Genomic DNA, 12,230 nt, shown 5'->3' with positions numbered 1-12,230 from the left:
CCGCCGAGGTAGGTGTAAAGACCCTTGCTCATTTTGCACCACACCCGGGCAGCCGATGTAGGCGCAGCCACTAAGGATGCGACGACATATTTGTGTATGTATATTTATTTTAAAATATATGTGGTAGAATCTGGTGTTAATTTGCTTTTTGTGTTAATCGACCTTGTTGGCTTTGTGATAGTTTATTTATTCCTTGTTACTTCATGACTATCTTGAACCCATGACATGAAAAAATGCTTTAATCGTATGTTATATAGTTGCTTTCTGATGAGAGCATTGTTATTTATTTCGTTTGTGTGCCTGTTATCAACTGGTATACGGAGGCTGACTGGGTCCTTTCTTAAAAAAAAACACTGTAATTTCTTTGCTTTTAAGTAATGGAATCTGATGTAGCCCGTTATAAAAAAAAGGAGAACAACGGAGTTATGATATTATATATATGCTGCATTTTTATATGCCAGCTAAATACTATCCAGTGCTCTCTGAGGAAATGCTTTCTGCATTTGTCATCAGAAAACTAGTTCATGGAAAATGTTGGTATTACTTGCCAACTTAATTATTGTGGTTGCATCTTCTAACAATGCTCTTCATTTGTTTGTGGGAACCTTCAAATAAATGAATGCTTTCTGCAAATGATGCATAACCTGTTTTGGTAAAAAAAATTGTCATCCTGATGGATGTATCTTCAACAATGGTTTACAGCTTGATATCACAATTTTTTTGGTACTCTGAGTTCCTTTTAACTTGAGAAATGATCTTTGTTGGATATCTGGCTACAAGCCAGTTTTCTGAAGAGCAAATCAAGATGGAATATTCGTATGTTCTATCTCAACAGTTAATCATAGTTTTTAGGATGGAAGCATGTTCAGTTTCAAACTCCTTTGATCTCCCTCAGCTTGTTTCGTCTAAAAACTATGTGACCTTAGTTTTAACTAATTTCTAACTCAAAGGAATACTGTCTTTCAATACTTTTTACTAAGTTTCGTGCGGTTTTCAGGGACGTGTCGGACACCCTTTCACCCTATATGTGCAAGAGAGTCAAAGCATCAAATGGAGATATGGGGGAAATCCAGACACCCTAATGTTAGGCCTTCTATTCTTATGGTTGCCATTAGCCTTACTGAGGTCAATATGGCTCACTTCTCTTGTTTCTTTGCTTCCCTTTTGTAGGTTGAGTTGAGAGCATTTTGCTCAAAGCATTCTGCAGTTGGATACACCAGTTCTGTAGAGAACACTAACCTGGCTTCTGAACAGAATCCTAGAAAATCTGGCCCAGACAATACCACCCTCAATTCTGGAAAAATTCCAATACTAAGGTTCACACGCAAAAACAAGGACAAATTCATCAATTGTGGAACCAGTACCTCTAGTTCTGGTAACCTAATCAGAGTCAAGACCATAGAGCAAGGTGCTTTAGCTAACACAGTTAGAAATGCAAATACTCAACCTATTCGAATCTGGGAAACAGGTGCTGATCATCCCTCTGCTGGTGGGGATCATATGAGAAGTTCTGGTGATATTGCTGTAGTCCTTAGAAAGGTAACTGTTACCCATACAATATTTGCATAGAGAAAATGATTGTGAAGCAAAAACATTAATATCTGCACTGGTTTTGCAGCTAATTGACAGTGGAAAAGTTAGTGTTAGTGATATAGCATCTGATGTTGGTATTTCTTCGGAATCCTTGGAAGCTGCTCTTCGTGGTACGTCATGCATATACCTTATGTATATTTGCTATGCCAACTTCATTTACAAACTATTTTGCTAATTTTTTTATTGCCAGGGTGAAACTACCACATTTTCCCATGGTTTGACACTGAAAATTATCAAGTGGCTCCAAAATTCTGTGCATATGCATGGTGCTCAAGGAAATGTTTGTAAAGGGAGCTCAGCGGTGGTGCAAGATAACAAATCAGATGGATTGGACACCACAGATACTGTTGATGTGAAAAATGCATTGGTCCTAGATCATGACAAGGGTGCACTTGTTGATGTGCCAGATTCTGCTGTAACTGAACCTGCACGAACAAGATCTAAAAGCAACAGTAAGATATTGAAAGAAAATAATGCAACATGTGCAACTAGTGTGACTATTTTGCAAAATGGAAAAAAGAACATGCTTAAAGAAAGTTCTAATCCTGAGTGCTCTGCTAAAGAATTTGCAAACGAATCTACTCAGGAGTTTTCCCCAACCAGCAACAAAGATGTTTTAAAGGATGAACATGGAATATTGGTAAGAAATATGACTTTTGACTTTCAGAGCATTATTTCAAGCCTGGTTTCTTGCCTCTTAACTGGCTTTGAGCATGAAGTTTCAATGCATGGTTGGTATATTTTTCGTTATTTATTTTTTTAGTTAGACTTCTCTGATACAGATCTTCAAGGAGAGTAGATATAATTTTTTTGTTGCCCCATTATGATTTTTTTTTACTTTAAATTCTACTAGTCAGGTACCTTAATGATTTTTTTGGTAATATATAATGGCGGGATTAAGGAAAACTTGCCTTGTGTAATGGAACCATCAGTTGCCTGTGATGGAAGGCCCCCTTCACCCCCGCCCCTAACATGCCCACCCACCTGACCTTTCCTCTTTTTGAAAGTTGTCTTATTTCTTTCCATGGCAAGTAGTTGGGCTAACTATATAGTGAACTGATGTCATTAAGCTTTGTTCACCACTATCAACTGTCTCCCAATTTTTTGAACTTGTTGCACTCCAATTTATCTTGCATGAGGTGTGCTGTCTTGTCATTGTTTAATGGTCCTAGTGAAGTAATCTTTTATCATGGATGTAATTTGATTCACATTCTTGTGACAGATACTGAACGACACCTCTGGAAACAAAGACTTTGGTACTTCCACAGAGATAACAAATGAGAACCAAGGTCAATCTTTTGTGAACTTTTCTGACTTTTTAAATACTTGATTTTTGAAAATAATATCTAGTTTCTTTTGGGTGATCCTGCTTTCTCTAGGTTCTGGGTTATTTTATTTGGAAAAGCAAATAAAACAGATGAATTTCTGCACTGCCACTATAAAGAAAACTAACTTAGACCTGGCCATTCAAAAGAGGAACCACGATCAACCAATGAAGATTTTTATTATTATCTCACATGTTAATTTGGAAGCTACAACTCTTGAAGAGGAATCACAATTCACTAATTGTGACTGGTTGAAAAGGTTGCCTAGACAATCTAAGGTTTTAACTTTTGTCTGGCAGTGCTATTTTTTGGTTAAATGTATTGTCGATGTCTTCCCAGAATCCCAGTTTGAATGGCAAGAATGATTGTTCTCGGTTGCTACTGGGGCACAAGTGCTCTGGCAACTCATTTCCCTTCCACCGGTTCAGGAGAAATTATCATACCATTGCTAACAATTGTCATCCAATCACCCTTATCATTCAAAACTGCTGTGTACAAGAAGTACAAATATTCTGTCTGTGCCTAACAATATTTCTTGATTAAGATAGATGCAAGTTGCTCCTTGTGCAGCGTAGTGTGCCTTATTTGGCGGGCTAACGCACCTTAGGATTTAGGTGCATGATCTTAAAACTTTCAGTTGAAGCTATGGCCATCTGTTATAAGGGTCAAGGTTGATGTAATTAAACTGCACCCAGTTAATTTTTTTTGCGTGTTCTGGAAAAGAATGTAATGCAGAATTAAACACTGAACTGAAAATAGGCGAAACTGTAGACATTACACTTGTTCATGGTGCTTTACTTGTTTTTTTAATAAGGAGTTTTTTTTTGGTTGACTAATCCACTTAACTGTTGATTTTGATCATTCTGCTTCAGCGGACTCTACTTCCCCACTGCTGCTGTTTTGAATATTAAGATAACTCTGATATTGCAGGAGTAATGCCAATGTTTCATCGCCCTTATAGTATTCATGATTTCATTTTTCTTTGTGGGTTGGAGCCCTCAAATGATCAAGTACACAAACAATTTGTGAAATTGAAGCATTACTGATCAAAGCTATCGATATGGACTGGCTTCTATTGGCTAAATGTCCATTGGAGGGAGTTCTGATGTCAACGAGAAGGCCGTCAAAGGGGACTGTGTGAGGGAACCCGGGACCCGGGGGGTGGGGGTGGGATGGGGGGTCAGGATCTCCTTTTATATCCAATACTACAAGCTAGCTGCGCCATGCCGCTGTTGCTTCTGGCTACCAATGTGCTGTTGTGCGGGCGCAAAGCCCATAATAAATGCAGCAATTTCAGCTTGCGGTAGATCCTTAGGAATTATTCTTCACCTCTTTCATGAACCTGGATCACGTTGATCTAATCTTATGGTCTTGTGAAATAGAAGTCATTTGTGTCGTATTCGATTTGCATGGTATTCTTCATTCGTTTTCTTTTAGTTATTTACAGTTACGTGGGGTCTTACTATGTTATGAGCAGGTGCACTACTTGGAAGAAAAATTAATCACTTAACTGAGGTTGAACTGGGCCCATGCTTGGAGAAAGGAGTATCTTCACATGATCATTGTTTTGTTCAGGGTGATAATTGTAGAGATGGGGTAGATTCAGTTGAAAATAGCTTCAACGCTCGTGATTGTGGTTCAAATTGCTCTCATGAACAGCCTTTTTTCAAGTAAGTTGCACATGCACATGTATACTCGATTGAATTTGTTTTTCTGCTGTTTCCACCGATCTGCTTCTTTAGTCCTTAACCAATAAGCCGCTGCTGGAAGCAGTTGTTCACCCCTCTCTTGCTGTATGCAGCTTTGATGATTCACATTCTTATATTCATCCATTCATTAAGAAAAAGATATCTCATCATTGGGACATTACTTTCAATCAGAATAAGGAAGCTCTGAATCACTATAGTAAGTACTTATTAGTTTCTCTAAGCTAATTACTTGTTAGCAAGTTTTGTTTTTTGCACCTTAATGTTGCAAATATATTTTTGCATGTCAAGTTTTAACTGATGTACTTTTTTCTTCTGTCCAACATTAGTACAAGAGTCACCATATCCTTCCCATGAGGAAATACCAACTGAATTCCTCGGTAGAAGTAGAGGGTACAGCAGATACAACTGCAACAGGTCAAGTTTTGAAAGCAAGGTCTTCAAAAATTCTCGAGCATTCACCTGATGATGAAGTAGAAGGAGAGATGGTATACTTACAATCTAGGCTGCTTGACAATGCTGTTGTTCTGAAGCACAGATATGGTAAGAGTATTTTTTCTCATGTACTTCAATATTTGAGTATAAAGAATGCTAAAACCTCTTTGCCTTCTCCATTGCTCTTGTTCCAAGCTTCTCACTTCTAATGCTGTCCATGAAACCGCCCCACAAATTAAGTGGTTTGATTCTTCAGGAACTTCAACACAGTGCATGAAACTTTTCCATGAGTGCAGCTGTCGTTTCACTAATTTCTTGAAATCGCTTCTTCTTTCGTGCAGAAAAATTGATAGCAAAGGTTGTCCAAAATCTTTCTCGCGAGCTGGATGCCTTCAGTAAAAGAAAATGGGATCTTATTTTTGTGAATCAGTTCCTTCGTGATGTTAGAGAAGCTAAGAAACGTGGGAGAAAAGAAAAGAGACATAAGGAAGCCCAAGCTGTACTAGCTGCAGCTGCAGCTGCTATTGCATCCTCCTCACGGAACTCAACCATGAGAAAAGATGCAAAGGAGGATGCACCAGAGGTTTGTTTGTGTTTTGATTGGCCAGCTGTGAAATTAGTACATGTAGATGTTAGGAATCTTACCTTTTCTTGCGTGTAGAGTTCTCCAAAACTTGTTGCTGGATCTTCAAGGGTTGGGCAACGGACTTCTTCATTGCCACGGATTAATGATTCATCGAAGTCATCTGATAACAAATTTGGAAGTTTCCATATGCCAATTTCCTCGAAAGAAAATGGGTTACACTGTGATGTATGCATGCGAACTGAAACTCTGTTGAACCGAATATTTGTCTGCTCCAGATGCAAGGTGATTTGGATTTGTTTTAAGTTCTCATGTCTTATACTGTATTTTGTTCTTAACTTGGACTTTTTTAACAGGCTGCTGTGCACATAGATTGCTACAGAAATCTGGAAAATTCTATTGGGCCCTGGAACTGTGAACTTTGTGAAGATCAAGACATTTCATCAGAAGCTGCAACCGTTAGCAATAAATCACATTGTAATGGCAAGAAGTTACCCTTTGCACAGTGTGGCATGTGCCATGGCACATCAGGTGCTTTTAGAAAGACTGTAGATGGGAAGTGGGTTCATGCTTTCTGTGCTGAGGTAATTACAAATAATAATATCCTTTTAATGGCTTTCTTGTTAGGTCCTATAATTTTTCAAATATTTCGCAGTGGTTGTTGGACACCAAGTATGTAAGGGGACAAGATAACCCTGTAGAAGGAATGGTATGTAAATCTGTTCGCTATTGTGGCTTTCTTTTAGTTTTAGTTTATCAGAAGTAATAGAGCCTTGGCAATTGTTTTTGCTGTTAATTTTATGACAGTATCTGATTCTGTTGTTGTGACATTTCATTTGTACCATCTCATTTTTTGGCTGTTCAATGCTACTATCAGGAAAGCCTTGTAGAGGGAAAAGACACTTGTTGTGTCTGCCTCCACAATGTTGGCATGTGCTTAAGGGTACATTATTCTCCATTCCTTCTTATCTAACCTAGACCTGGAAAATCGACAACTGAGAATCTTGCTAAATTTGTCTCTTCCAATATGCAGTGTAGCAGTGGGGATTGCAACATTACTTTTCATCCTACTTGCGCTAGAAGTTCTGGTTTATACATGAACACAAAAGGGTTCGGTACTACACCACAACACAAAGCATACTGTGGTAAACACAGCGTAGAACAGAAAGAGGTAAGGGGTACTAAGCTATTTTTGAAGTAATAATCACTCGGATCTGTATGATGCTTGTTTTGCTATTACTTCTCTCTCTTAACATCTTTCTGGAAATTCTGTGCAGGCTGATGCGCAGCAGTATGGACCTGAGGAGCTCACGAGCATGAAACGAATGAGGGTTAGTATGTCACATTTACCTTATATTGTTTTCCTGTGTTTGGTAGCATAGAATGTTTGCTTAGTTACTAGAAATTTAATTCAAATGCTTCTATAGAATGTTTCAAATGCTCCAAGCGTTTGAACATCTACATTTAGCTGTCGTTCTATTTTATTTAATCACTAAACAATTATGGCCATTGGTTCTCTTCAACTATTTATACAGCTTAACATTTGCTCCAGACAACGGCTTTTAATGTTTTTTCTTTCTTGAAGTATCAGATGCAAGAGCTCATTACTCACTGCCACTTATGAAGAGATCAGTCTGAAACCAACAAATTATCTTTAGCTACCTTGTGAAAACTCCGTGGTTTGCTTGTATCTTTTGAGTTAGCTATTTACAGTTTGGGTATACATTATGCTGCCACAACACTTCATGGGGCAGATCTCATCAGTCATTATTCATAGAGGAAACAATATATGTAGGAATTATTTTTCTTATGCAACCAACCTCGTGAATTCCTGTACTCATGTGACATGCACTACATGTTTGTTTGGATGTTATTAAACACCGAGTGAAGTTGCATAAAGTATCCTTTTAGACTCTATATCCTCCTGACTCCTGTCCCATGATTTTCGAGAAGCTTAACTTATGTAAGGCTTGGCATTTGTATGGCTTTCATAGGATTTCATAGGTATATGGTATACCAGATCTTTATCCATAGATGCTTTTTTTTGTGTACGTTTATACTTGTCTAAAGTTGGCTGAACTTTATATTGGGCAAGAAGGAACATTGTAAAAGTTTGTATGCATTGACTGGCTTGTTTTTTGCAGAGTGGTTTGTGTCTCCAGAGCGTTGCTTTCTTGCCATCATGACTTAATAGAGTTTTGCCATACGTTAGTAGGGGTGGCAAGTGGCAACGGTGCGGGGACGGGAGAAGCCACAGCTCTGCTGCAATCCCCGAACTTGTAGCCCCGCCATGGCCCCAAAATGTATAATGGGGCAAAAGCTCACCCTGTCCCCATTCCCGACAGATCCCTGATCCCCATTGGAGCCCCCACAGAGCTTCAAATGAGTAGCAATAGCAGTGCAAGGATTGGAATAGCGAGAACAGAAAACACGTGTAGCAAGAACATATATAACAAGCAAACTTGAACATCAAACACATAATTTTTTTGACAGCCAATAGAACAACAATCACTTCAAGCCAACAACACTGCAGCTCTGCAATTCACACCATATTGGCAAGAATTGGAACAATAAGCAGGGAAATCTTCAATTCGCACCACACTGCATCAAGAATGGAAACAACAAATAAGCAAATAATCAACGGATGGACTTGGCTCTTTGGAAAAGATCCTGTGCCTCAGCATGGATGGACCCACCGGATGCGCTTCGCGTCCTGTGGAGCGATGGTTGCTTGGAGTCCATAGGGGCGGAGACGAGATCGCCATAGCCCCATGGTGTGGAGATGGACAGATGGAGGATGCTGGATCCGGAGGGGATGGACTGCGGCAGGATGTGAAGGCGAGGGCGGTGCTGAAAAGATGGCGAAGTGAAAGTGCTGGCTGCCTGGTGTCTGGTGGGTGCTAGCTTTGGGCGTTCGACGTAAGGGTTAGAAGATGCTGGGCCATATCCTTCGTGGGCCAGAGTCATACAGAAACACACATAATTTCGGAGCGCCGTGGAGCTCTGTGGTGAGAACATTGGGCCTGGCCCTTCGGGTCCCTGCCCCTATGGCCCCACAGGGGAAGTTCTGGCCGCGTCCCCGGCCCATGCAGGCTTGATCCGCCGCATCCGCGGGGACTTTTTTTGCCATCCTTATACGTTAGGTGGAAAACACAATGCACAATATAATCACAGTATCAAACATATTGCATAATTATATATTTATATGAAGATTAAATCGAGGATTATAATGATCTCTCCTGCTATCACAATACTTTAGTACATTTCTGTACCGCTCTCATGATTCTTGCATATACACTTGGCTAACTTGTCGGACATCTATGTTACCCGTCATTACTGGGTGTTGTTACTAGTAGAAGTTTTGCTTTACAAAGGATGCCCCCTTTTCTTTTATAATTCTTATAAGTACACATATTATCCTTTTGCAGGTTCAATTGGAAAAACTACGCCTGTTGTGTGAGAGGATAATTAAGAGAGAGAAGGTGAAGGTATGTTTAGTTTGCAATTTTACAACTTATGTCTTGCCTCGAAAGTTGAGCTACATATGGCCATGCTTGAATTAGAAATACTGGATGGACATAATGTATTATTTTTCCCCACTGATTTGTTTTACTCAACTGTTGCAACCTTCTTCATATGTGGTGCTTTCATATGTCCAATACATGTTGAAAAGACCAGAGGATGGAATAACTATCAACCAACCTTTGACCAATCAGAGGTCCTTTGTCTAATTTGGGAGATTTGGTGACTAAGGGCATGGGTTGGGACACTTGTTGGCCTTGGACACAGAGAAGTGGTGCTATCCTCTTTTTTTTTTGAAATACGCCAGGAGCACTGGCATATCATGTAAGACTAACTGGGCAACTACGCTTGACCGCGCGCTCAAGCGCAGTTGAGACTGCCTGAGAAATCTCAGAACGCTTCTACTGCTGGCACACACCCTATACACACACCCACGCCAACAGTCCCCTCTGGGGAAAATCCCCGGTGCGACACCTACCGTTCGCCCGGACCAGGAATCGAACTTGGGTGGGCAGCCTGGCCACTGCCAGCGCTACCACTGAGCCAAGAGCTCGTTCGCGCTATCCTCAATTTACCCAGTTTGTTTTCATAACAAACCCAGCTACTGACAGCTCAATGACACCACCATGAGATTGCGTCAGCAACTCGGTATCTAGTAGCTGACACCTTAGGTCTTTGTCGGTATTGCAATATCCTTTTTTTAGATATAGGGCCTTAGCCCTTGCCTTTTATGATGTCATGGAGCTTAATCAGCTGCACCAATGCTGCCCCACATGTTTAGTTCATCAACGATTTCTTTTATTGCGTATGCAGCTAAGCCCATTAATGGTTCTTTGGTTCCAAATAAGGCAGCTGTTTATTAGGTCAGTTTTGGACTTGTACATTACTTAATTTTAAAACTATATACTGTGAATCCAGACAGGTTTTAATGTTTTTGATAAGGTAGTTGGTTACTGCATTAGTTTCCGGTGCTCAGTCGTACAGATGAACTTACTAGTTGAACTGAGTTTTTTTTTTAAAAAAAAAATTGTATTGTGAACATTAACTGGATTGTCTCAGTCCACATACCCTTATCTGACTTCATGACCTAACACTCTGTTGTTTATTATGTCAGAGAGAGACGGTTATGTGTGATCATGACATACTTGCCAAAACAAAGGACACTGTTATTTTCTCCTACCTTGCGTGCGGAGCAAGCTCAGAATCTGCAACTACTTCAGTTCATAACAGGTCGTACAGTGGAGCAGCGCAAAGATCTGATGATGTCACAGTAGATAGTACTATCTCTGGGAAGAAGACCATAAGGTTTTCTCTGAATAACAGAGATGCTGATAGAAACACAGCTGACAGCTCAAGGACATTGATATCGTTCAAACGCAAGTTGAGTGAGAGGGGACCACGAGCTGGTAAGCAACTTTCGCAGAGGCCAACCGCTGCAAAGAAACTAGAAGATGAAGACAAGAAGACAACTGATAAGAAGGTTTGTACCTTCTACTCTTTTTATGTTTCTTTTCCTTTCCCTCACTGTACTAATATGTGGAGCAGATAACGATGCAGCAGAGAGAAATGTTTCAAAAGGAGCTCGTTATGACATCTGATCAAGCTTCTACACAGAATCAACTCCTTCCTAAGGGATATGTTTATGTTCCTCGGGACTCTTTATCTAAAGAGAAGCTATGGAATCGAAATACACAGCCCCATAATCCACAGGAGCCTGGTGGATAGGATCAGTTGAAATCAAGCCGGTTCATTTCTCTCGAGGAAGCCCATAAAAAACTTGTGCAAGCTTGTTCTTTGCAACTGAAAACGACAAGCGGCAAGCAGGGCTGGCCAGTTCTATTGCCGCAAGGGTTACAGCCAATCCGTGATCTATTTTGGACCCAAGTTGCATAATGGTGCAGACTTAGTAATTTGTGTGAATGTATGTCGTGGCACCATAACAAGAAGGCTGCCCCCCACCCAGGTAACTCGAATGATCAGCAATATGGGTGAATTGACCTACCTGTGCTATACCAAAGAGCGTGCCAACTGTAAATATGAGTTTTATTAGTGCGCAGATTTTGTAAAATTGCCCTGTACATTCTTTCCTTTGCAAATGCTAGTTTAGTTGTGCAGGAGAAAAGAAATTAGCTTGGTTCTTTATCATGGTTCAGAAGAAAATGCAGTGGTGCTTGCGAACAACATTGGGCAGAAGTGTTTGCTTGATACATGTACTCTGTAAGGATGGTGAAGGTGCCAAAAATAAGGTCATGTCACTGCTTTTCGGCAACTATTTGTTGGTGCTAAATGGGAAGTGGTATCGTACAGGCTGAGACACTGTTTTAGCTAATTGTCGCCGGTGGCTTTCCGAGAGGCCTTTTGTTTTCGGGAAACTGTGGTCTCTTTACTGGTTAACTGGTTTTTAGATGTCAAGGATAGCAACAATGTTGAAATTGGCCTGTAAGTTCTCAGGTTGAGAAGGTATGATAGCTGATTTTTTAAATTTATATATGGGGGTATATTGTATCTGAGACAGGCTTTTTTCTGCTTGCCGTCCAGATTATAACCTTGGTTAGGCATGTTTAGTAATTTGTTCAGAATGTAGCGGTTCATGTTTTCATAGCTTTTGCTATGCATTTAAATATATATTATATCTAGATGTATAGTAAAAACAATGTATCTAAAGGCAAAAACGTCTTATAATTTGGATCAGGGGAGTACATACAAAATTCATTTCCAAATTATAGGTCACATTAGCTTTGTTACGTCAACCATTTGTGATATTGGTAGGTTATAATACGTGTGGTATTAAGACATTTAATGGAAGATTTAAAGAAACTAATTTGGTAAGTTATAAATAAACTCTGTTCCAAGTTTGGGAATTAGACTTAGGACAAAACCCAAGTGATCTATATTTGGAACGAATTGGGTATTTCCAATAGTTTTGTTGTGAAAAGGACTTGGAGATGCCATATTCAGCTGTGGCGATTGTTGCAAATACTCGCCCCGTTCTTAGTTACAGCATTTTATTAGTAAATTTTTCTAGTGTTGATCTCGATTTTAGGAAGAAAAAAAACAGTAACATCC

General features: G+C 39.8%; 1 pseudogene; it reads left to right on the top strand.

Moving 5' to 3' along the window:
- The first annotated feature begins 751 nt into the window (after positions 1–751).
- On the top strand, positions 752–11,476 carry LOC136466196 (uncharacterized; annotated as a pseudogene).
- The last annotated feature ends 754 nt before the right edge of the window (positions 11,477–12,230 follow it).

The sequence above is a fragment of the Miscanthus floridulus genome, chromosome 7 (assembly GCF_019320115.1).
Source record: "Miscanthus floridulus cultivar M001 chromosome 7, ASM1932011v1, whole genome shotgun sequence".
NCBI lineage: Eukaryota > Viridiplantae > Streptophyta > Magnoliopsida > Poales > Poaceae > Miscanthus > Miscanthus floridulus.
The sequence above is the reverse complement of the archived record's forward strand: the minus strand, read 5'-3'. Positions and strand labels throughout refer to the sequence as shown.